Source organism: Panthera pardus, unplaced genomic scaffold (assembly GCF_024362965.1).
Source record: "Panthera pardus isolate Hobbes unplaced genomic scaffold, ASM2436296v1 HiC_scaffold_8, whole genome shotgun sequence".
Taxonomy (NCBI): Eukaryota; Metazoa; Chordata; class Mammalia; order Carnivora; family Felidae; genus Panthera; species Panthera pardus.
In genome coordinates, this window is record NW_026527013.1 from 149671599 (window position 1) to 149697369 (window position 25771).

A 25771-nucleotide genomic window follows, 5' to 3' on the forward strand; every position below is an offset into this window, starting at 1 on the left:
TTCAGAATTTATCTAGGGAAACATACTTCTCTTTTCTAAAGACAGAACCCAAAAATATTTAGCCATTTATCTTCTAAAAACCATGCAAAACGCATGTCCTTTCCATGTTTCCTGCTGATAATATTTTCCCCATTTGTAGTGCAACTTTTCTTTCCTCTGGAAAGCTGGTACTTATTTTATTCATAGATTGCAAATTATGCCCTGATGCTGTTTAACCAAAAGGCATTACTCACACAAGCGGGAAGAATGCGGCTTAGGATTGAATCAGCAGTGGCCGTGGAAAACAGTGCATTAAAACAGGCCTCACTGAGTCACAGACCATATGGCCTGGAGAGCATGGGCCTCAAACATCTCTGGACACAGGTCATGTCTTCACACAGGCATCACCAACTGAGTTGTTTTCAGAGGTCATTGATGCCTGTGCCACGACATCTCCAAGCTCAGCAGTTTACCTGACTATGAACTGTTATTCTGTCTTTACAGGTTTGTCCACATACGGGACATCCCCAGTAGTGAAACTGGTTATGTTCCCAAAGTTTATTTCCAAATTATTCACTTGGGATCAGAAAACATTTTACCATAGGAACAAGTTTATAAACGGTGGTGCTCCACAAATGCCTGGTTGAGCCATAGTGTCCTTGAAATGCTGCATTGACTGTACTGTTCCCACCAGCCATTATTTATTCTGTTTCCCTGGGAAAGTGCATTCCGAGTTCTAACTTGGGATGCTTGAAGCTCACCTCTCCCTCTGCCTGGCAGCCTGCTCTGTAGCTTTTTCAGGCTGTGCTGCAGTAGCAGTTGGGAAGATGGGACAGGCAGCCTTCCCAGGGAAGAGATGAGCGTAGGCTTGATATTGATGCCTGTGGGTGACTGGCTAATGCTGGAGGACTGAAGAAGGAAACCATCCAGGTGGATCAGTTCCTTCCCAAGTCTTCAGTATAAGGCGCAAAGGGCAGGCACTTGTTCCTAAGTAGAGATTATTTTCAGGTCAGATCTTCATAAATAGGCTTATATGGTAAAACCTAAGGTTTTTGGAGACCAAGCTTGTGGACTTGTAGTCAGCCAGGGAAAATATGTTAAGTCTTCTTGGTCAGTGATGAGACAGTTTCTAAACACACAGCGATAAGGAGACAGAAATCTAGCACCGAGCTCCTGGCCTGACAAGTAGTAAGTGCTCCTAATTTTTTGTTATTGTGACTACTGAATTAAGTACTGATTGATGAATTGAGTGAATTCTTTATTGAAAAGTACAAAACCACAGGTTGTGTGCACACGTGGGCCAGTTAACTTCATCCTGCTTCAGCATTGCCTAATTCTGACCCTCTCATAGCCCACGTCCTACCAAGAAGACTTGGTTGGAGTACTTTCAAGAAGTCGCTAAAACAGCAGTCTCATCTCAGTGGGCATACGCATTGTCTCTAGCAGTCGCAGAGGAAGTGCTGGGTCTCTTCACGCCCTCTCTGTTGTGCAGAGTTGCCAGTAATGTCTCCCTGTTGCCAAATCTGAGGAGACAAAGGGGAGGTGGAGAGGGGGGTGATATGGAAAACTAGTGAGCATCGCCAAGGCTGTAGGACCCTGCCTAGCTGAGTTTCTGGCACTACACTTATTCTGGAAAACATTACCTACTAAAAAAGACCTAAGTTTTTTTTTTGTCAGTTGTTTTTATAACACATGTAGACATATTTTTAGGGGGCTGTGCCTCGTTCAGGTTAGAATGTAGTCTGTACATACAGACCTGGGTCCTGGCCATTGCAGACTTTAAAATTGTAGAACAATTTAATTTCATTTTGTATACATGGCTACTTTTAAGAGAAATATGCTATTAAGCCTCCCTCAATTTAAAAGCCTTCCCCACCCCCACCCCACTAAACATATGGACTGTTAACTTCTTGTTTCATAGACTGCTTTCTTTTTAAAGTTGCGTTTGTGTTCTACAAGACAGCCTCTTTCTCCAAGATTAACATTTCTTATGATTGTTCCTGACAATGGATTCACTTCCAGAGGCCCTGCTAAGGATAACCAAAAAAGGGCATGTAGCTGGCTGGTTTTGGCAGCCTGCGCGCAGTTTCAGAGCTTTTTAGGTCTCGGTTTTTCTGATGAGTGATTTCCTGAGCATGCCTAGGGAATGACAGGCATCTCCACAGGCAGGCTGCATCCACCTCGGCCGGGGTGTCGTCATTGGCTGCCTATTAGAAAAACTACAGGACAATGCATACCACCGACTGCCGACTGTAAACATAGGGGATATGTGTTCACTTAGCATGGACTTCTGGGAGGGGCTAAGGAAGGGCGGTCTGGAGTTTTATTGAATAGAGCAGTGTGTATTAGGCTGCCTGCCTGCCTGCCCTCTTGCTGTGCTCCTGCTAGAGAAATCAGTCCTTCCTTTCCGACTTAGTCCCCAGGAAGAAGTTGCAGCCTGCGAGGTAAGCCACGGAGGGCTTTCTTTTAATCTCTTCCAGAGAGTCTGGGGGCTTTCTCCGGGTTTCAGTCAACATTCCTGCCTAAGGTAGCTGGAGATGCAAGATTGTGAAAGCCAATAAACCATGCAAATTCTCAGAGCCAGACTGGGCTTTGCCGCCCTGCAGATGTTCCCGGAAGACAAACAGGATGAGATTTCAAGTTCTGTTCTTGGAGTTGGGACAGGACGGAGACTTATGCTCGGGGACCACCGGCAACCTTGAGAAGGAAAGCCTTTTGTTTAGGAGTGCAGTGGGGATTCTACCTGATAGCCACAGGGCCAGGGTCAGCAGGCGTGCCGTGCCAGTCTGCCCACACCGGTGGTCTCGCCTGCATCTTTTATTACCAGAGATTTAAAGAGGTTTTGCTTTAGAAACAACAACTTTTTAGGCTAATGAGAAGCCAAAAAGTAAAGGTTCTTAACCAAAGGCATTTACATATTATTCTGCTACCTGTATTTAATTAAGACTGGACTTCTCGAGCTGCAAGGAAATAAGGTCAGAGTTCGTGGCAAGAGCATTTAGCACCAGTTGGGTTAATGTAACTGATCTGATATTTGCCAAGACAGGAAGATGCCTACCAAGGTCTGTTTCCTATAAAACTTAATAATGAGAGAATGCGTGTGCTGGTGGGTGTGTTTTTAGAAATCACATTTAACATCCTACCAAACCATTTCTTAACAAATCTTATTTTTCTGTTTGAAAGTGTGCCCCTGACTAGAGAATTTGAAAAGATGCAGTTTACAAGTGCGTTCCAGAAAGGGAGAAGCAGGCTTTCATTTCAAGATAGTCAGACATATTTGGGCATCTTAAACAGTAGTACAAGGCAGCCAGTTGGTAGTAGTCTGGAATTCCTTTTAGAAAGAGCTGATTGTAAAGGGTGGGGGAATTTTCGTGCTATGGTAATACATGGTCAAAAAAAGTGGATGAGAACAAAGTACTTGGTATTCATAGATCCCTTCTGTTAACAGGGCTATGCAGATGGACTTGTAAACTGGAATAGTAAAATCTTTCTCATGTGTTTGGCAAAACCAGGCATGTGTGGCTAGAGCTTGGGGGAGGACTAGGCAGTATGTGGCAAGAAGGGCAAGTCTGATAATTTTTAAATAAAGCTGGATATTAAAGGTTTCTAACTCCAAACAACTGACTCAGTTTGCTTTTATTCTGTCAAGTGAGGTGGCTTTGTGTTGAGATTCATTAATCTTTTCTCTTTGTATTTAGAAGTTTGGGGATAATTTTCTTGAGAATGCCTCTCTCCTCCTAGAAGTGATATATGAGAACAGAGTTCCCTGTGAATTTTCCTGGAACAGTTCTGAGTAAGTGTGGGAGAAAGGGCTGCAAGTGAAAGCTATAGTTTGATTATTGTCCTTCCCTCAAAGAGCTCAAGTTCCAAACTATTTTCACAGCGTTTTTAATGTCAATCAAAATATGGAGAGCAATTTCTTTTTCAACTGTTCTCTAAACCATGTAGGGAATGCAGTTTGGAAGGAAATCTATAATCTTGGGATTTGAGGATAAATTCCATTTTGAAACCAACATTTCCAAATCCCTGAAAGTTCAAACTTTGCTGCCACCACTCTCTCCTCTCTGCCTTGTGTGCTCCCCATCCCCCAACAACCACAAGAAGGCATTTTTTTTTAAATAAGTGTTCTACTTTCTATAGTGATGTGATGGAGCAAGGGAATTTGATATTTTACTTTGTATTGAACTTTAGGCGGCTCTTCATGCTACTTTCCTCCAATTGAATATTAGCTAGAATACATCTCCCCAGATGGGGAGGTCAACAGAGCACAATGGAAGTGCAGTGCAAAAAAAATCATTTTAATAAAGAGAAATACAATGGCAGAGGTCTGGAACAAAAAGTCACGAATAAAAAATTGATCTCAGTACAAGGAATGTGCAAGGACTGATCCATAGATAACATGCTGGGTTGTTTCCATTGTTCAAAGCCAATGGAATAAATAGAATAAGTTAAATAATTCAGATTGAAAAATTTCTTTAAATAAATACACAATTCTTGCATTAAGGAGAAGAACCAGGTTTAAACTGAGCATGAAGGATTGAAATGAGATACATTAGAGCATGTCCTGATGGTGAGGCTATGAACAATTCTGATTGGCTTTTGTGACTAGCCTGAGGATTTCTTGCTCTGTGGTAGATAGTGTAGGCTGGTCCTGAGTCCAGCATGGGTAGTCTCTAGTCTGATAAGCCTAAAATGCACCTCAATCGGCCTTTTCTTTTGTTTTTTAAGTTTATTTATTTGAGAGAGAGAGAGAGAGCACGAGCAGGGAAGGGGCAGAGAGAGAGAATCCCAAGCAGTCTCTGTGCTGTCAGCACAGGGCCTGACATGGGCCTCGATTGCCGGAGCCATAAGATCGTGACCTGAGCCAAAAGCAAGAGGCAGACACTTAACTGACTGAGCCACCCAGGGGTCCTTCAGTAGGCCTTTTCTTAAAAACACATACAATTGTCATGGAGACAACCTCATGATATCTTCCTGATACCATAAGTAGCATGGCTGCTCCTCAGTGATTCTTTAGCAAGACAGAAAAGTGACGTAGAGGCAGACATTTAAAGGAATTAGCTCAATCCCCATCTGCCTGCAGTCTATCACACGTTGGAAATGTGGTGGGGTGAGGCCATGGTGGGGGGACAGGGGAAAATGCTGACCAAGTGGTATGCAAATAGCATGGTAGGCCTGAGGCGGAGGTTAGATGTTGCCAAAGAATTTTCTGACTTTAAAAGAGATATCTGGGTAAATTTTCTCAGAGCCTAAAAATAGAACTATTAGATACTTACCGAAAGGCCTTCATCTATGAAGCTAATCCAAGTTTGTCTTTAGAGAGATGCCCATAAGTTCTGAGTCCTTGGGTAATTTAAGAAGATACTTGCAACTCAGGCTTAACTTGGAAGCACTACCTTGAGAGCTCAGTCCTAGCACTAGTTCCCCCCTCTCAGATAGCCCAGACCTTTAAGGAAGCCATCAACACTTGACCTCGTGTGTGGAATGGGCATTCTGATGCTTCTCCTACCTCCTATAGTAGTGAAGATGTCCAAATGAGATGAGGCTGTTTACCCCTCTTTTCTGTAGGCCGTCTGCTTCAAACTGTGTGCAATCTGAGGCCTCTAGACATTATGTTCATGTTGACTGGTACCCTCCACTTCTTACCTAGTATCCCTGATTATCTGTTCCTTCCTCAGTACCTTGACTAGTACCTTCTGAATTCTAATTATTTCTAGAACACTGAGCCCAGAGTCCAGGAAATACCGGTGCACTCCAGTGTAGTCTAAATTTTGGCCTTGGTGATCAGTGACCAGGAGAACACAAGTATCAGGAGGCAGAATGAGATGGGTCGTCAGTGATGCGAGGCCCCGTCCAGGAACCGAGAAACCTGAAGATCTACTTGAGTAGAAGACCAGTGACAAGGTGCTGACAACAGAAAGGCCTTAGTAAATGAGGCAGTTTCTCTGCCTCCAGCCAAAAGCATGGAACTAATCCCAGCATGTCAAGCCTGGGCCTCGCGTAGAGAGGGTGAGGTAATCAGGAGCACCTGGCTGTGGTTCCTGTTGGTATTGAGACCAGACTGCTCCATGGATCTAGCCTCTACTGCTCTGTTTCCCTCAGTCTTTAGTATCCCCAGCTGGCTCTCCGGTGACTGACCCCTGGTGGCCTCCCTAACTTCCCTACCCCCAGTCTTCTATTTCTCCCAACTTCCCTAACTCCTCCCACTCCAGTTCACACAAGTGCTTTTCTGATCCAACACTGACAATTTGTAATGCCCCAGCTTTAGAATGAAGCCCAGACAACAGCAGAAGGGTCATGATAGGGGAAGACCTCTTCAGTTTTTTTTTTGGCAGAGCAGGGAAGAGTTAGAGCAGAGAGAGTAGATGTTGGAGCAGTCTCTGTGGAAAAGAGTCACTCTGCTTTTCACCCCCAGACTCACCTTTGGCTGGCAGTGAGTGAGTGTGGGAGGTGGGCAGGAAGGAAAGGATGGCTGTGGGCACGCAAGAGAGGTGAGGGGGTAGGCCTATCATTGTTCTTCCCCGTGTTGTTGCCATGGATACCTCTGAAACTTGATAAAAACTCTAAACCCTCAGGTCCTTTGTGAACCCACCTTTTGTGATTGGCAGGTGAGAAGCCATGAGCCTGGGGTGGTTGGGCTGGGGAGTGAGGTAAGGTCTTGATTTCCATTGGAGACAAGGGTGGATGGGAACGGAGCATGAGTGGACGTGTCCCTTCCTGTTTCCGAGATTTTTTTGAAGGAAGAAAGGATGGTGTAAATACACAGATACGTAGAAGTAGGTGACTTCATATGGCCTCCATTTCAAAGAAAGGAGATCATCTCTAGAGAAGCAGTTTTACGTGGGGAGCTCGTAGGGGCTGGAGAGGCTGGGAGTACCTCCAGTGAAGTGGGTGCTGAGAGAGCACCAAGAACTTAATAAAAGGAGTGCTAAGCAGCGGTCAAGGAGTAGTTGAAGGAAAATAAATATTTGGGAGGGGGAGGTATTTTAAATGAATTGAGTGTTCTTAGTAAGCATTCATTTTAGTACGTGGCTTTTCTTTATATTTCAGTGATGGATAACTTGAAGATAAATTGCTTTTTAATCATTTATTGAAGTTTCTGGCATTGTTTTGTGAATATACGGATGAAAACATTGGCTGTAAGGGACTCATCTTACTTGGAGAGGGGCATATTAAGTACGAATATATAATTAGTTCCTTTCACACCCACCTGTAACATTCCCTCTCTCTTGTCTCAACCTGGGGAACTAGGCAGACATCACCTGTGTGCTAAAGATGGGCAGGACCAGGGCAAAGCCCAAGAGGTCCAGGGACCAGAAGCATCAAGGACATTAGTTCCATGGGGGTGAGGAGGGTCTAAGCCAGAATGGAAATAACGTATAACAAGGGACTAACGTGTGAATCACAGCCCACTAAGTAAAAGAAAAACAGCAAAAATCAGAAGGCAGGCAGAGGCTTAGAAACAAAGAGCCAGCTTATTAGCAAGGCAGTGTGCAGACCAGTACAGTAACATGGGCGAGAACACCTGGCACTGTGCTCAGAACAAACAGAATCTATGTTAATAGGCTTCGGTAGCTCAAGGGAAGGGACAAGACTGTAAGATGCATATGTCATAATAAAGGGATGGGATCGCAAGGAAATCCAAGAACAGAAGCCACCGTAGGACTGGGGTTCAAAGATGGGGTTTAAATCAAGGTGGGTCAAAGTATCTCAAAAGAGGTCTCTGTGCTTCTATTAATGTCACTCAGCTGCAGCACACGTGGCTGCTTCTTCCTGTTGTTCTACAGACTAGAAAATTCCTTCTGTGCTTCCTGATCAGATTCTGAGAGAGGAGTCCTGAGTGGTTCAGCTGATAACTATTGTCTTTGGCAAATCCCTTAGCAGGAGGAGGTATCAGAGGTTCCTGGCATGCTTATGGATGAATTCCCAGTGGGTCTGGAGCAGTAGTCACTGCCACCCCTGGGGAAAATAAAAAGATCAGTGGGCAGTTTTACTTAGAAGAGAAAGTTAGGCATGGAAGGCAAATTAGCTTGAATGTCCAACAGCTACCAGTGAAGGTCATTCTAATTTTTATGTGACTGAATTCCTGGAGAGGCAAACACTCAGTGTCAGGGTCATGCAGTATTTGATGACCACTTTGGCATTGTCCAATGAACCAATCTTAAGGGAGGTTAGCTTGGAAGCTTGCACCGCTAATAATTGAAAAAATAAGAATTACCCATTTGAGAAAGATTCTAAAGAAAAACACTTGAGTGTTTTTGTTGGCATGAAACTTCGTATGAGTCATAGGTGTGCTATGGCTCCCCCCCCCCCAACTAAGGCAGTCTTTAAAATTCAATAAATAATGACTTAATAATTGTCATAAATAAAAAACTACCTCTCAATGTAAATGACAGTATTTCATAAGCTTAATGCATAAAAGCGTACTCAATCAGTGGAAGTTTCAGTTCTAAGCAGTGTTTATAGTGTAATCTTTCATTCACCGAACACCTGTCTTGATGGCTGTCACAGGAAGTAAAACAAAACAAAACAAAACAAAACAAAACAAAACAAAACAATGTGCTCTACTCTTGGCTTGTTCCTCAGAGAAGCATTCCCAAATATGTATCCTGGAATGAGTGTCAGAGGCGGTCCAGGAGGGTCAGGAGAACAGAATATGAGGAACAGATAAGGGATCTGGAACTGTTAATCCCAAAGGAAGGAAAATTAGGGGCCACATGGATGTCTTCAAATATTTGGAGTACTTTCATATGGAGAGGGGAGAAGGCATTTGTGATTATCAAGACAGCAGAACTGAATATACGTACCTTGTATTTTTAAAGCTGGGCAGGGTCTTAGGAGGCATTTAGCCAGGGGGTGCAGATAATTTTTCATCTGTTTGCCAGCTCGAAGCAATTGGTAGGGATCATCTGGGTCAGTGTATTGAGAAGGATTCTGAGGCTGAGTCCTAGGCTTACTGGAGGCCACAGATGCTGTCATTGACAGTGATGTCTGTTGTGGAAGAAAAGGGACATTACTACTCAGGTACCGTGTATTTCACATCATTGATGTGGCCCGTAGGTTCCTAACCTCTGCACTTTAGATCCCTGGGAGGCCACAAAATTATTGCAAGAGGTTAACAAATCCATATATGCAGCAAATGTTTTTGACAAACTGAGTAAATAATACATCTTACACAGTATGTGTTACTATTTTTCTAATTACATTGATGCATTATGAAGATAAAATGTTAATTTACTTAAAATAGTTACTGAATTCATAGTAGCTTTAGGTATTGTATTTTCTCACTCAGCTAGTGAACTTAAAACATACATTATGTAGAAGTTGGGACAAGAAATTTATGGTTTTAAGAAGAATTGCTTGGAAAAAAAAAGAGCCAGTGACTTTTCATTTTGCAGATGAGGAACTAAAGCCTAACCATACCAAGTAAAATTATACATGTATTTGTAAGTTTCTTTGATTAATGTCAGTAAGATTTATAGGGGCAGGAACATCTTTTTATTATTATTATTATTAATATATACCCAGTTCCTGGCACATCACAGAGGCCCAGTGTCTGTTGAATGAAAGAACAAACCAAATGACTTGACCAAGATCTCCCAGTTAATTAGTGGCAAACACACAGCTTCTAAGTCCCAGGCTGTTAACAATTTCAGTCTAATGGATTGCTTCCCCTGAAAGAAGCAAGAGAGAATGTCCCGTTATAAACAGTCCATGGATTTGGATTATACATTACAGCCCGTTTTGCCTATAATCAATAGTCCAGTAGATCTTAACCAGTGTCTTAATCAGGATCAACTGTAGGGCTTTTCGAAAACATATATCCCTGAGTACCATCCCCTGGAGATTGTGATCAGTAGGTCTAGAGCAAGGTCCAGCATCTGTAGTTTGTAAAAACTCTCTGGTGATTCTGCTAAAATCCCTGGCTCAGAAACAGTTCTGTACATCTATGCTTAAAATAATTTATAGTAGATGTATGGAGTAACTTATTCCTCAGAAGCCTAGTTGTTTAGTTTTGTGTAATTTCTTTCTGAAAGTTACAGCGTTATATTCCAAATAATCAGTTTTCCCAAAGAGTCTCTTCGGAAGAGCTAGAATATTTGTCTGAAAATTCCTCCAGCTTCCCATATTCTTGGTTTGGGCACAAAGCTATCAACCCTGTAAGGTCAAGTTTTCTGATGAGATTTCCAGTGTTTGCTTTTGTAAAGCATTGGAAATGTGGCAAGAATAAAATTTCTCATGGTATTTCCACTTCCTGTTCCAGCCACCATTACTAAGTGAAATTTAGGATTTGGGGGAGGGGTGAATTGAGAAAAATTTTTCTCTTTACGTATTTCTGTCCTTAGGATGTTTGTTTAGATTACTTTAGATATTTAACTTACCAGGAAAAACAGAAGATGTTTTTCTCTGTCCTCAGCCTTGTGGTGAGGAATGTACAAATCCTGAGCGGAAGGGGGAAGAAGCTTCCTCCACCCTCCCCCTGCGTCTCCTCTGAGGCCAGGGCCATCATAGTCTCTGGTTTAGGCGCTTCTGTGGATGGGCCTTTCAGAAGCATCTAAGCCCTAAGAGACAAGAGGCCTCAGGCAAATGCTTTTGCAGAACTGAAAATCCATCTCTAGGGTCAATAGGCAGGAATTACATCCTGAAGGTGTAACTTGTGCAGAAGAATCTACCGTATTCAGAGCACCAAGGACATAAATTATATTCACTGAGGATTATAGAGCTAAAAGTATCTCTGCGTGAGTAACCTGGTCCAATAAGAATGCCAGAATTGCTACTGTGTTTGTACCGATGCAGTTAGGTTTATAGAGCAGTGCCTCCACTGTGTACATGAAGGCAGGGCTTGCTGGAGAAGAGCAAGGAATTTGATTAGGATCCACACGCATAATGACACCACACTGACTCAGTCTCATTTCCCTCTGACGCTGTTCCCCCTCTCCATGCTCCCTAAACAGTAGTATGGGAAACCAGCTCATACTAGTTCCCAAAAGCCAATTGTTAAATTTTCAAGATTTTGAGACCCAGCTGTTAAACATAGTCATTATTAAAAATTAAATTCGATAAACTTATAATTAAATTATATTAAAAACCAAGGTAATAAATACTCAAAACTCATTCCTCCCTAATTATTTTCTTATGTTTTATTATTATCTGTGATCTGGAAGTTAGTTACATTTATTGTATCTGTATGATGGAAAAACACCACTGAGATTAGCAAATGCTACAAATCAGACTCCCCTGCTCTCCCTTAACCTCCCAGAGTTTGTTGCGAAACATTTACTACTAATTCACCTAAGGTATCAAGTTGATAAAATTAGCCTCTGCACAGGAGAGCCAGTCAGAATACCTCTTTTACTTTGTTGCATGCAGATTCATAATGTATGCTTATGATTGCATATTTATTTGTCTGTTGATCATTTCTTATGCTCTAGAACATAAGCACCAAGAATCAGGACTTTGGGTTTTTCAGTGCTGTGACTTGTAAAAAAGTGCCTCACCCCACACACAGAAGAGAGTTAATGAGTAAAGGAATAAATGTCTATAATTTCTTCTTGATAAAGCAAGCTGAAGCCAGTATTCACACTTGAACTCATTGATTCCTTTCTAATTATGTTATTACTGAATGCCTAGAACAGTGCCTGGCGCATGCTAGGTAGCATATAGATGTTTGTTAGATAAAAATCAAACAATTAATCTCCATACAACAACCAAATTTACGGGTAAGGAACCTAAGTTACAATTAGGTTAAGTAACATGTCTAAGCACACGGCTAGTAAGTGACAGAGCCAGGATTCAAACCTGGATAATCTGGCTCCATAGTCCACAATGCTGTGCTGCCTGTTGCTAATTACTCCAACAATGGAGACCCCTGGTTTGTGTATGGCCCCAAAGGTGTGACCTATTTGAGAACAAACTTTGGAATCCAGATGACTTAAGTTTATAGCTCAAATTTACTGTTTTCTAGCCTGTTTCTTCACCTATAGGAAGGGGATAATTATTCCTCCAATTATAAGGATTAGAAATTATATCTCTAAACTGCTTTGCACATGTGGGCACTAAATTAAAAATCATCAGCTATCGGCTCTGACTTCCTGTGAGTCTATCTATAGGGATGGACTCCCACTGGTTCCCGTACCCCAAGCCACACACTCCCAGGTTGGCTACTCCATGGCCATTGTGTCAGTGGAGCAGAAGGAGCCAACTTCTTTCATGTCAGGTTCTCCATTGGGTACGACCAGGACCAGGACCAGTAGATATCAGTTGTAGGAAACCCTGTTTCCGGTCAGCATAAGCACTTTCTAACCAGTTCTGTCTGTCTTTGGAGCTTGCACAGCCCTACTCTGCAGAAGCAGTCAACGTCCACCACTCCTTTCAGCCACAAAGTTTTCTTCCCTACCCTTATCATTGGATGTGTGTTGCTTTTAATATCCTAAATCATATTTATCTAGTATGGCTAATGGGGTTTATTATTCCTGAGGCTGGATGGGGTAGTGGGTTCTAGTTAAGTTTGTTTTGTTTAATTTTTTTCATGTTTATTTATTTTTGACAGAGAAGGAGAGACAGAGTGCAAATGGGGGAGGGCAGAGAGAGAGGGAGACACAGAATCCAAAGCAGGCTCCCGGCTCTGATCTGTAAGCACAGAGCCCAAGACAGGGCCCAAACCCACGAGCCATGAGATCATGACTTAAGCCGGAGACTGACGCTTAACTGACTGAGCCACCCAGGCGCCCCTAGTTAAGTTTTTGACCTGGAATGAGAGAGGGAGGAAAGAGGAGAGAATGGGAGAGACAGAGAAGAGACAATTAAGACTTATCTGGAGAAAAATACTGAATTTGGGAGGGACAGTGAATAAAAATGGATGATGGATAGTTATCACTAGCCCTTATAGGTTAGAGATGGTTAAGAAGATAAGCTAGTTCATTCAAATATCTTGCTGGCACACTTAGTACGTGACAGGCACTTCTAGTTGAAGATAACCACCTCAGGGCAGTAAAATAAAGAACTTGCCCAAAGTCACACAGCTGGCAAATGGCAGAGCCAGATTCAGTGCCACTCCCTGAGTCCAACCCTTTCCATTTCCTTACAGCTGTCTGTTTTGTGTCTTTCCTCAGGAATACGATGGAAACCAGAGCAGGAGGTTTCCATAACCAATCATTATAATTTGTCAGAGAGCCACACTGCTGTTCAAATAGACAAGCACATTGTCATTCCCTGCCATATAAGGAAGCAGGGCTAAACACCATTTCTTTCACTACTGACTCAAGAGATAATTCAAGTGAGAGACAGGATGAGAATCTAGGCCTATTACAGTTAAAAAAAAAAAAAGCCTGCAGGAATACTTTTGTATTTTTCTTTCCTGGTAGCAGAGATAGTTTGACAAGCAGTTACACCCTTTTCCCCGATTCAGGGGAAATATTCTGGAATTATGTACTGAAAGCTGAAACTCTTTATTCAAATACATGAGTCATTTTAGTCTTTTGTTATGTCAAAGTTAGAGATTCAAAAGGCCAAGACCGAGCTGGTTCTGTGAGGATCAGGTGGGAAGTCAGGGACTGTACCTCTCTGCACAGGTTGACTCAGGAGGTTAGAGTCCACTCACTTGGCCAGCCGTTTCAGAGGTAGTATTTATTAATAAGTCTCCACATGTAAGTTTTATCTTCCTGCCTCAAACTCAGAATATCAGTGTGACCACTCTTTGCCTTAACAATCAGTCATAATGGGGATTTCAGAACACAAGCTCTATAACCAACTTCATGGAGGGAGAAACTGAGGCATGAGCAATTGAAATTATTTCCTAAGGACCAACCAGTCCAGTCTTGCCACAGAGAGTGCCCTTTCTTTTAGATAACTCAGAGAAGCACTGCTTAGTCTTCTCAGGGAAAGGAAGGCCCTATAAAAAGTCTGGTCAACTTTTCCTCGCTCCCACCTTTGACCAGACTGCCTCTGAGGCATTAGTTCCCTGGGGCTGCTGTAACAAAGCACCACAAACCAGATGGTTTCAACAACAAAACTTTCTTGTCTCGCAGTTGCAGAGGGCTGAATTCCAATCTCAAGGTGTCAGCAGCATCAGTCCTTCTCAGAGCTCTGAGGGGAGGATCTGTTCCAGGCTTCTCTCCTTGGCTTATAGATTGCCATCTTCACGTTCATACGGCATTCTTGCTGCACATGTATCTGTGCCAAAATTTCCTCTTCTCAAAAGACACCAGCCATGTTGGATTAGGGCCTCTTCTAATGACCTCATTTTAACTCGATTACCTCTGTGAAGACCCTATCTCCGCATAAGGTCACAATCTGAGGGTTAGGGCTTCAACATGAGAATTTTGAGAGTGGCACAATTTAACCCATAATATGCTCCAGTTCAAAATGGTGGTAGAAATCCATACAACGTATTTTCTGAACCTCTAAATGTCAAAGGCGCTATTGCTGGTGGTATTCCATCTTCCCTCTGGGTCTAGGAGTTGCTTGACTAGAAATCACTTGGCCTTTTGAACTTGCTCTTGACATTTACTTACTGGCTTTTGCAGTACAAAATTCTGATGCAGTAAAAAGTCAAAAGAGGTCTCTGAAATGACGCACTGAAATGCTGCTTCACATACTGTGGCCTATCTGTGGAAGCCTGTGAAACCACGGTGGCAGACAGTCTGGTATGCAACCATCAGAAGTCGGGGAGGGGGCTTGGTGGTGGGAAAGCTTGGCCGAGGCAGCCTGTGAGTCTGAGAGGCAGAGCCCTAGCCGGATGTCAGCAGCTTTGGAGCAGCCGACTGGGAGGCAGCAACAGACAGACTTTGTGTGTGCCTGCGCAGGGTGGAAAGCAAGGATGGCCATTTTCAGTCATTTTTATACATGTTGCTCGTAACCACGAATCTCCATATACGAGAGAAAATATTAGTAGCCTGCACATATTTATGCTCTGAATCATTTGTCTTTTGTCTTTGTTTTCTTTTGTCTCTTCTGCATTTATCCTGAAGTTTTTATATACTTTTCCTCTCAACATTCTCTCTAACTTTATCTGTGTTTGGCATGGTTGATTACAAATTGCCAATGCATTATACCTTGTCTCCTAATGCCTTTTTTCTTTAGCCATTGTTTCTCTTCACCCCTTTTTAAAAGCTCTTCGTGGTTCCATTTCCTAGTTTCAGTCTTACTTATGGCTACGCCCTGTCTTAGGCCAGAGGTGGCGGATAAGAGGGTGACGGTGCCATTTATTATCCAATCCAGACCAGGACATTTCCTATAGGGAAAGGAGGAGCTATTAATAATTTCCTTACAATAACAGTCTGAAGTGGAGACTCCCAGGCAAACTCAGATGGACAGTTATCCTATCTATGGTGTAGTTTTCTGACTCTACAGACCTCATTTCACCTAGCAACCACTCCTTCTGTTTCTGTACCCAAAAAAAAAAAAAAAAATTGTGTTCCGATTCTCATTTTTATTTCCACCCAGAAAAACTCAATGTGTGGTTCTATTTTTCCTTATCACCTCTTCTCTTCCCTCTGGGTCAGAGTTCTTCTTCTCCCTCTATCTCTTTTGTTTTGGTGCAATCTTGACTGCCTCTCAGGGAGGCCACTCTGTCTGCCATTATACATGCAGGACAGATTTCCTGCATGTCTGAACACGTACACAAGCAACCACCACCACCATCAAATGTTACAATCTGCTTTGGGTCTCAGATGAGCCCTTATTGGACTGTCCACCACTTCAGCACCTTTGCCCAGAGACTAGCACAATCTCTACACCATGTAAGCAGCTGGGTCTAGAATTGTTATGTAGATATGTTATGTGTACGTGTCTGGAATCTTACAGGATATGTTTTTGATATGTGTGCGTGTATACAATTAGAGTTACAAAATTTATGGCCTGAAAAATGAAGAGAAAATGAGAATCAAAGCTGTTTGTTTCCTCCATTATGCCTTCAGTAATTTGGGGTATTTTCACTTCTAAAATATTACGTACCAAAGGCCCAGCAATGCTGCTGTAGGTTTAACATCTGTAGAAATAAACTTCAAGGCAAAAAGATAGAATAAACATTGACTTAAGTCCCTTTCAAGTGTAGTTCTTTTTATGTTTCAATCACGTGCAGCTTATGGTTCATTCTGAAAGATCACTTCAATTATCAATTTAGGTCATGCGAGGAAGGCCTGAACCTCCTCAATTCTAAAATGAGAAAGGCAGAACATTCGCCTCTTGCAAATTACTGGAAACCAATCCATAGATAACCTGAAAAACTTGCCAGTTGTAGCACTATGTCAGCTGGAAAAAGCTATTCTCCTTTTAATCTACTTACTTTCTTTTAATCTTCTTACTTTCTTTCTTCTTACTTTCCATTTGACCATAATTTTCTTTCCCTCTTAAAAATTAATGAATGAGGGGAAAAAACAATGAAAGAAGATACTTTATGGAAGGAAGTGAGGGTTTTATTAAAGCTTTCTCCTTCCTTCCTTCTGACCCTCCTCCCCTGTCCCTCCCCTCCTTTGTCATCCTTCTCTTTTCTTCTTCTCCTTCCCCTCTTCCTCCTTCTCCTTCTTCTTCTATTTTTTGTTTCTTCTCCTGTTGGGATTTATACATTTGGAAATGTTCTGTTGTTGGCAGCCATATGCTTTAGCCATGATGGCCTCATGCCTCTGTTGCTTAGATAGATCCTTTTAAAAAGGCTTGAAAAGATAAGACAAGGAAAAATCAGAATGCTTCAGCCACATTCTGCAGGGTAGGTATATAGTTACAGTAGCGGTGGAATGGAAATATATACCCAAGGAGCTCCCTATCGCCCTAAAACTGGGCAGATGGTTGTAGCAGCCAAGAGCTCTCTATCGCCCTAAAACTGGACAGAGTGATTATATCAGCCAGCCTGGAACTGCGGACCCACCTGTGTTTGAGGAAATGAGAAGTGTGGGAGGTTAAGACTTTGTTTTAACTTTCATGCTTTTCCATATTTCTGTTCTTAGATATGCTGTTAAAATAAAACAATCACTCTTTCTACTGGGAGTAGTTTTTAGCTCGCTGGTTCTTTTTCCTGAGAGTATTCACAATAAGGTTTAAGTTTTTGAATCTTGGCTCTTATATTTTGTGGGGCCTCAGATTCCAGGTGGTGGTCTGATAGAAAAGTGGCCCCAGTTTCTGGCTCATGTCCACAGCTGATAGTCTGCATGACTTTGAACAGACTCCTTGTGCCTCCAGCTTCCCAATTATAAACTGACAATGGCCTTTTCCCTTCTCTCTAACACCCAGCTAAGGAGCAATGAGACCTTTAATGTAAAGGCATTTTAGGTAGCCAGAGATCTTTAATGCATGGTTTTCTTTTATTTTGCCTTTGAAATATGAAGGCTTTTGCTAGTTGGGATTTTTTGGAAGATGTAAGTCATCTATTCATACAGGAAACTCTCTAGATTCAAAGTTTAGAATTTGAGATTTCCAAAAATTACTCTTTCTGGGGCTGCCCCGTCCCTAATTTCAGCCTTTCCTTCTTTCCTTGTTTTTAGCTCTGGGGGCAAGCATATTCCTTCCCATCCTCACCTTTACAAGCTGTATTGACAATTACCTTGTTTGAGACAGTCTGAAACCCCAAGGTGGTAAAAAAGATCTTTAAGACAGGTTACCATTCAATTTGAGCTTTTTCTCCAGTATAGTCAGAAAAGTTTTTTTACAAGCTTTATCTAAAACCTAAGGATCTTGTCACTCTCAGATTTATTAAAATTGTCTTTCATCAGCATTTATATTTCTAACACGAGATCACTTATATGAAAGTGCTGTGCTTTGTAACGTCTATGATTATAATATCTATAGCCATATACATTAAAGTTTAAAAATGCTCTAGGAAACTAAAAGGAAGAGTAGAAGAAAAGCGTATTTGATCCTAGCAAGTGTGCTTGGGACCAAGCTTGCACAAGCAGTCATACGGGTGGGTCAAATTGTATATTTTTATTATTTTTACAATAAAATTTTATTTTAGAATAGATTTTGGACTTACAGAAGTGTTGCAAGAATATTAGAGTTCTGGTATGCCCACACCCAGTTTCCTAAATTGTTAATGTTACTATGCACATTTGTCACAACTAATGAAACAATATCGATGGCATTATTAACACAACTCCATACTTTATTTGGATTGCCTTAAGCTTTCCCTGATGTGCTTTACTTTTTTAAGTCCCTTAAAGCAGAATAATGTTTAATAGGTAAAAATGTAATACGTACTTTATGAAGATCTTGGTGGAACTCATAATACTTCAGTGAAAATTGCATAAACAAGCTCTTTTCTGGAACATATGCCATCCGGACCAGCAATCTCCTGAGGACTTTCCACCTGAAATACCCTGGGCCTCTTCTGGTCTCTGGTTTGTTTCCCTTGAGACCATTAGCAGATTCCTCAGCCTGCTCCACACTGATGCCAGATGTTGGAACCCTGTTGCTTCTGTCACTGAAGCTGGCCATCCCAAACAGATGGTAATATCTAGCAGCACCTACAACTGCCACTCCATGCTTCTGTTTTAGACAGAAGCATTAACGTGAAAGGGTTTGCCTGGCTGTTGAATTGCTGAAACTCTGCTCTTAAGTTGCACCATACCACAGTTACTTGTAAGAGCTTAGACACTAACGAAGGAAAAAAAGAGACCTTATCCATGTTCCCCCAAATCTTGAAGTCTATACATTTTGGCAATTTAAAAATATCACACAGTTTATGAAAAATATCTATTACTAAAATATAAATTATGGAGGGGCTTGCTTTATAGAAATCATCTCAATAATAAACAGCCTCCCGTATTCTAAGCTTCCAAACTTTCTTTGAAATATGAGTTAGCAGCAGATAATAGCAGAAAGAATCCGTTAAATTCAGTTTATGCCTTTGAGCAACTTGATGACGTCAGGCAGGTGACTCAGCCTTCTGAGACATCAGTTCTTATAATAAAGCGGTTGAACTAAATATGGTTTCTCCTAGCTCTATTGTTGTTTGGATTTGTGGCTTTATAACTTTCTCTTATTAGGGTCATTATTGTCTTTTCTATCACGGTTACTTCCTTAATGTCGTCCTTTACTAGCAAACCACTTGTTGGAGTGGGGAGCTAAATTTAGTTCAAATAGTAATTACAAATGAGTTGCCTTCAAAGAAACCAGTTTTTTGATTCATTATAGTTATTTTGTTTTTAAAGTTCCTTTGTGTAGAGATATAACACATACAATGAAATAAATAAAAATGAAAATATATAATGATGAGGAAATGTTGGTACCTTTCTTGGTATCTTCATATAAAAATAATTGGAGGAATTTATTTATCAATGAATGAAACTAATATTGTTGACTCAAAGGTAGTTCTTAACAGCTTCTAAAAGCACAACAATATCAGCACTTTGAGTTGATTACCTAAGAATAAATAAAACTTCTAAGACACACTTTAATAAAATGAGTGATTGGATTAACGCTCAAATAGGAAGACATCAAAGTCAAGAAAGAGAGTAAGAGCTCAAGACTTGGGGTGGAAATGGTTACTAGATTTAGCCATCTGCTTTGGTCTTTCCTGTTCCACATGTAGCTATATAGTTTACATAAAAATATCTCTCCAGAGGATCAGAAAGAACAGATTTATGGAACCAGATGTGAGTTAGCATTTCTACAGGTGTGGCTTGGCAGCTGAAAGAACATGTTGTACCAGGGATGGAGTTTCTTACTATGTAATCAATATAAATTACCGCTAGACTTTTATAGAGGTTGATAAAGCAAATATGTGTCATTTGGATAGGCCTTCTGGTATATAAAGAGAACCTGCTTCACTTGGTACACAACGTGAAAAAATGCACCATTTAGTATTTATAAAGGACTTGGTAGCAAATACCATCACAGTGATCAGACAAAGTCATTCCAGTTTGCACACAGAGGAAATAGCTGGTGAATAATGAAAATGGTGTTTATGTTTTTCTTCATCAAGAAAGACAAGGAACAGTTCATAAATATTTATAAAAGCTCTCAGCATCTGATAGGAAAGGGCCAAAAGATGAAAATGAATAGAAGACTGGGGAAAAAACAGAATGCAAGAGAAAAGATGAAAAGAAGTGGAATTAGTTAAACTAAAGAGGTGAATATTCTGTTTAAATGGTACAGAAAGTCAGGGCCATAAAAAGATTAATTTGGTAAAATGTTGATAATTTTTAAAAGTTTCTGAATCTATTAATTTCCAAGGACGTTATGTCAGTATCTCCTGTAAACATTGTGAAATGTAAACATTTCTCCTTAGAAAATTTGTCATTATCGCTGTTAAAATTAGTCATATGTTTCAAGGCTATGTTGTTTGATACATATAAGTTCATGATTTTTTTAATCTTCCTGGTGAAGTATTCTTTTCATCAATTCACCTTAAATTCTATTTTGTCTTCTATTAATATACATTGCTTGCTACTACATCTTTCTATGTTACTTATTAAACTTTATAAATTTTAAAACTTTCATTTTCAATATTTCTGTGTAATTATTATAAAGGATATATTTCATAAATAGCATATATACAGTTATAAATATAATTCTCAGAGATTTTTATCATTTGCTATATGAGATAAATCCATTATATTTATTACGATTAATGATATATAGGCTGTCCAAAAAGTCTGAAAACATAGCATAAACCTAACTTTAAACAATGTTAGTTACATTTTCAAATAATTTGCTCAGTATATTTTTATTCAAGCTTCAGACAGCAAGTTTCAAGCAGTTGTTCCAATTATTAATTTTTAAAAACACAATGAAAATACTATTGTCCCTGGCTTTCCAGAATTTTTAGCTCCTATGTAGTGTATTTATTATACAAGATGTATTGAACATATTATTTGAAAATGTAAATAACCTGCAGCATAAAAGTGATAAATCTTTTTTTTTTAAGTGATAAATCTTTATCTCCAGTTGTAGGAGGTTAACAAGTAATGTCTACCATTAATAAAGCCACTGTAATCAAGACAGTTTGACATTGGTATAAGAATAGACAAATAGATCTGCGAGACAGAAGGGAAACTACAGAAATAGACACCATATTCCTCACCCTTCCAACATTGTTATGGCTGTGTAAATATTGCTTCTACCTGACCAAATAGTATACTATAATTACATTTAATTTCTCAGACTACTCTCTTTCCCCTCCTCCTATCGTGATATAATAATTACTCTATTTCTTTTACCTGCTTAGGTTTCTATCACTAATGTGAATGTCAAGGCCTTTTCTATACAATCAGATACATCAGATGTTTGTCATTTTTTTTTTTTTCTTTTTTTTTATTGAAAGATACCCTTCCTGGGGCGCCTGGGTGGCTCAGTCGGTTAAGCGTCCGACTTCGGCTCAGGTCACGATCTTGCGGTCCGCGATTTCGAGCCCCGCGTCGGGCTCTGGGCTGATGGCTCAGAGCCTGGAGCTTGCTTCCGATTCTGTGTCTCCCTCTCTCTCTGCCCCTCCCCCGTTCATGCTGTGTCTCTCTCTGTCTCAAAAATAAATAAACGTTAAAAAAAAAAAAAAAAAGAAAGATACCCTTCCTGAAAACATCTTGGAATTTTCTAGATTTGTTGCACAGCTAGTTGTTCTCAATCTTTATTTCACAGTCATCTTAAGAATTTCCTTCCTAGGATTGAAAGGAATTTCCTTTGCATGTGGGCTGAAATTTGAATCCTCTGCTTCCTAGATCCCATTCTTCCTCTTTCTTTATTTCCTTGTTTTGATGAAGAAAAGCATCTGGGAGCTTCCTGCACGTGGGTGCAGAGGAGACACAGTTTTGTAAGCATCTTCAGTTTATCTTATACTTGACTGATTATTAGGTTGAGCATAGAATTCTAGGCTGGAAATCATTTTCCCTAAAACTTCTGAAAGTATGCCTGGATTGTCTTCTGAATCGTCAGTGTTCATCTTAGCAAGTCTGATGCCATTTTGATTCCCAAATATTTATATGCTGGCAGATTTTTTTTTCTCTGTGGAAGTATTTAGGATCTTCTTTTTATTTTCAGTATTCTGAATTTTCATGACATGGGCCCTAGTGTCATTCAGATTTGTATTCATTCTCATGAACACTTAGTGGGCCCATTCAATCTAGAAAAATACATCTTTTAATTATGGGAAGTTTTCTTATGTCATTTTGGTGATAATTCTGTCTCACCATTTTCCATGTTTCTCTTTCTCTTCTGGGTCTCCTAAATTGATCCTCTGGTTTCATATTTTCTCAAATATTTTCTACTTTTCTATATCTTCATTTAATAACTGGGAAATTTCCTTAATTTTGGCTTTATATTCACTGCATTAAGCCAAAATAATTTGAATTCCCAAGAGTTCTTTTGTTGTCATTTTAAATGTTTCTTTTATGATATTCTGATCCTTTTTTAGAAATACAGTAGCTCTTGGGGCGCCTGGGTGGCTCAGTTAGTTGAGCATCCGACTTTGGCTCAGGTCATGATCTCACAGCCCATGAGTTTGAGCCCTGTGTGGGGCTCTGTGCTGACAGCTCAGAGCCTGGAGCCTGCTTCGGATTCTGTGTCTCCCTCTCTCTACCTCTTCCCTAGTTCATACTCTGTCTGTCTGTCTCTCTCTCAAAGATAAATAAATGTTAAAAAAAATAAAAATGAAAGAAAGAAATACCATAGCTATCTATGGGGCACGTGGGTGGCTCAGTCAGTTGAGTGGCTTACTTTGGCTCACGGTTTGTGAGTTTAAGCCCTGTGTCGGGCTCTGTGCTGACAGCTCAGAGCCTGGAGCCTGCTTCGGATTCTGTCTCCCTCTCTCTGCCCTTCCCCTGCTCATGCTCTCTCTCAAAAATAAATAAACATTAAAAAATTTAAAAAAAAAAGAAATACAATATCTCTCTTATTTCTCTTTTTAAAAATGTTTATTTATGTATTTTGAGAGAGAGTGCCAAGGAGGGGCAGAGAGAGAGAGAGAGAGAGAGAGAGAGAGAAAGCACATCCAAGCAGGCTCCATGCTGTCAGTGCAGAGCTTGACTTGGGACTTGAACTTACAACCCATGAGGTCATTGACCTGAGCTGAAATTAAGAGTCAGATGCTTAACCAACTGAGCAAACCCAGCTGCCCTACTTATTTCTCTTATCTCCTTCCCTTATCTCTTATTTCCTTGCAAACATCACTTATACTTTGTTTCCTCTCTGTTCCTATTTTCTGTTGTTCCGTCTTTCCTTCTTGTCCCAGATCCGTATCTGGCTTTCCTTCTTTTCTGTGATTCCTGGCTGGCTGTCTGTATATGGGACAGAGGCAATAAAAAAATTGACTGGATCCCATTCCCTCACACAGAAAGGGACTATCCCCCCTTCAGCTCAGAGTTTACCCCTTGCTGATAGATTGCTTCCCCATTAGTAATTTACCATGGGTAGAATATTTCTATTCCTGTTTATAAATGGAACACCACCTGCCTAGCTCTTGGCTTTATGCAGGAGCCCAGTTAGTTTTGTGCGATGTTACTAATGAATGCTTCCACGTGTTTAACTCAGACTAACTTCTCTGTCTTTGAATTTCCTTGGTATTTTGTAACCTGAAGATGTTTCTGTCTTGTTTTCAAGCTCATCTAAGTATTTCTAAATGGTTTTCCTATTTTTTCCTGCAACATATATATCTTTGAAGCAAAGTAAGAAAGAACACTTCTTGCATCTGCTTGGTTTAGCATGTTAAACAAAAATCTAAAGCAATTGACTTAAAATTCTTATCTCTTAGAGCACAGAGTACATTATAACATTATAATGACTGTTTGCTTGTGTATTTGTTATCAATTCTTAGCCATCAGTTTTATCCATAAAAATCATTCCCATTAGAATTTTTATAGTATTTATTTTTCTCTGTGTGTCAATTTGGTTTATTCACTAGACAAATTGGTAATTTTGGGATGTTAGCCAAAGGGGAAATTTTTTTCTGGTAGTTTTAGTCTTGTTTGTTGATTTTTAAATTTTTTTTTTTCAACGTTTTTTATTTATTTTTGGGACAGAGAGAGACAGAGCATGAACGGGGGAGGGGCAGAGAGAGAGGGAGACACAGAATCGGAAGCAGGCTCCAGGCTCTGAGCCATCAACCCAGAGCCTGACGCGGGGCTCGAACTCACGGACCGCAAGATCGTGACCTGAGCTGAAGTCGGACGCTTAACCGACTGCGCCACCCAGGCGCCCCATTGTTTGTTGATTTTTAAACCACATTCTGGCTTCTGACCTGATAGATGAAACCAAATGATTTAGAATATCTCAATATCTTTTTTTTTTCAACTTTCAAATTTTCACCTATTTCTTCATTCAGTCTGCACTATTAGAGGAAAATTAAATTGGCCAAGTGGAGATTTAGCCTTGAAAAAAAAAAAAATATATATATATATATATATTTAAATAAATATTTATTTAGTTTTGAGAGAGAGAGCACAAGTGGGGAAGGGGCAGAGAGCTGGGGGACAGAAGATTCAAAGCAGGCTCCGTGCTGACAGCAGCAAGCCCAATGAGGGGCTCAACCTCACGAGGCATGAGATCATGACCTGAGCCAAAGTCGGACGCTCAACCGACTGAACCAACCAGGTACCCCCTAGGCTTGAATATTTTTGAAAGGTAACTTGTTGCCTCTCTCTGAGATAATAGCTATGGTGGGAGGCAGACACTCAGAAAGGTGATATTCTGTGTATATGTACAAGTAGAGAACACTCATCATGGCCACAAGAGCTAGCCACTGGTTCTTATTTCTGTTTTTCCATGCTCAACATCTTAAAATAGAAATCATTCTGCTACACTAGGAGAAATGAACATCCTGCTCTTGGAGGGTTAGGAGGAATATGAGATCTGGAGACCTCAGACTGTATATACCTTATAGCATTAGCCCAACCATACAAAATTCTTTTCATGGTAGCATGGCTGGTTTATTGAGGAGTCTCAATTCATTGAGGATCTAGAGACAAAGTGATTTGGTTTTTATCTATCAGTACCTCTAGCTGTTCTGTGTCAAACTTCCTTTTATCACTGAGAACAGGAATTTCTTAATTACATCTTTGCCCAGCTCCTAAATTTGAGGAAGGTAAATGTTTATTTTAAAGTTGAAATGTCATCTCATATCTGATTCAAACCTCTGCTCCCACCTGTACCCCACTGACCCCAAGCTAGAGTCCAGTGACTTAAGAGTTATAGGGCTGTGTCTTTTGAACAACTTCCCCTCCTTCCCAGTGAATAACTCTGGAATGTTGGGGAATGGGAGAGAGGAGGAAGAAAAGGTCTCTCCTGGGCTTCCCGAAGTAATTGGTTATTATAAAATGACCTAAGCTGATTTGTCTGGCTCTTTGTGGTGAATGTCAATAGTCTCCAGTCATTAGATGTAGGCACTGCTTCCTTTCAGATAACCTCAATACCATGTGGTATGTTATAATGGAAGCCAGTCTCGGAGACTAAATTCTTCACATGTGCAAACATTTATTAGTAGGCACAAAAACAATTACAAACCCCATTCTGTACACTTGGGGAAGCGCTCTCTTTATCCTTTTGGTTGCCCTGGCAAGCACCTTATGCAAAAGGTTCACTCTGTGGCAATTGTAACAGTATTCTGACTGCAGAATCAGCTTCCCTTCTAGCCAGGCTCAACTCTTTCATTAACTAGGCACAGGCCTGAATAGAATTCTGGATTTATGGCACTCCTCTGAATGCAGGGCTTGCCAGATTCTTAATCCCTGTACACACAATGATGGAGATGCCTATGCAAACCCTTCTAATCAACCCAATCACATATATTGAATACCTGCACATGTGCCAACTAAAAAATGATTTCTGTGTCTTTTATGCTAATTTATAGAACTTCAGGTATGAATTTAGATAG

The 25771-nt window shown here is 40.5% G+C and overlaps 1 protein-coding gene across 8 annotated transcripts in view; it reads left to right on the forward strand.

Moving 5' to 3' along the window:
* Positions 1 to 2128: 2128 nt before the first annotated feature.
* Positions 2129 to 25771, forward strand: part of CALD1 (caldesmon 1) — a 187726-nt gene continuing 164083 nt past the window's right edge. For 3 of the 8 annotated variants that reach the window (XM_019452813.2, XM_019452816.2, XM_019452819.2), the window contains exon 1: positions 2130 to 2423. The gene's annotated coding sequence lies outside the window, so the exon portion shown is untranslated. Of the gene's footprint in view, positions 2424 to 3677; positions 3773 to 14504; positions 14625 to 25771 lie in introns of all 8 variants that reach the window. The other 5 variants (XM_019452814.2, XM_053897271.1, XM_019452817.2 and 2 more) reach the window with 5 other exon arrangements.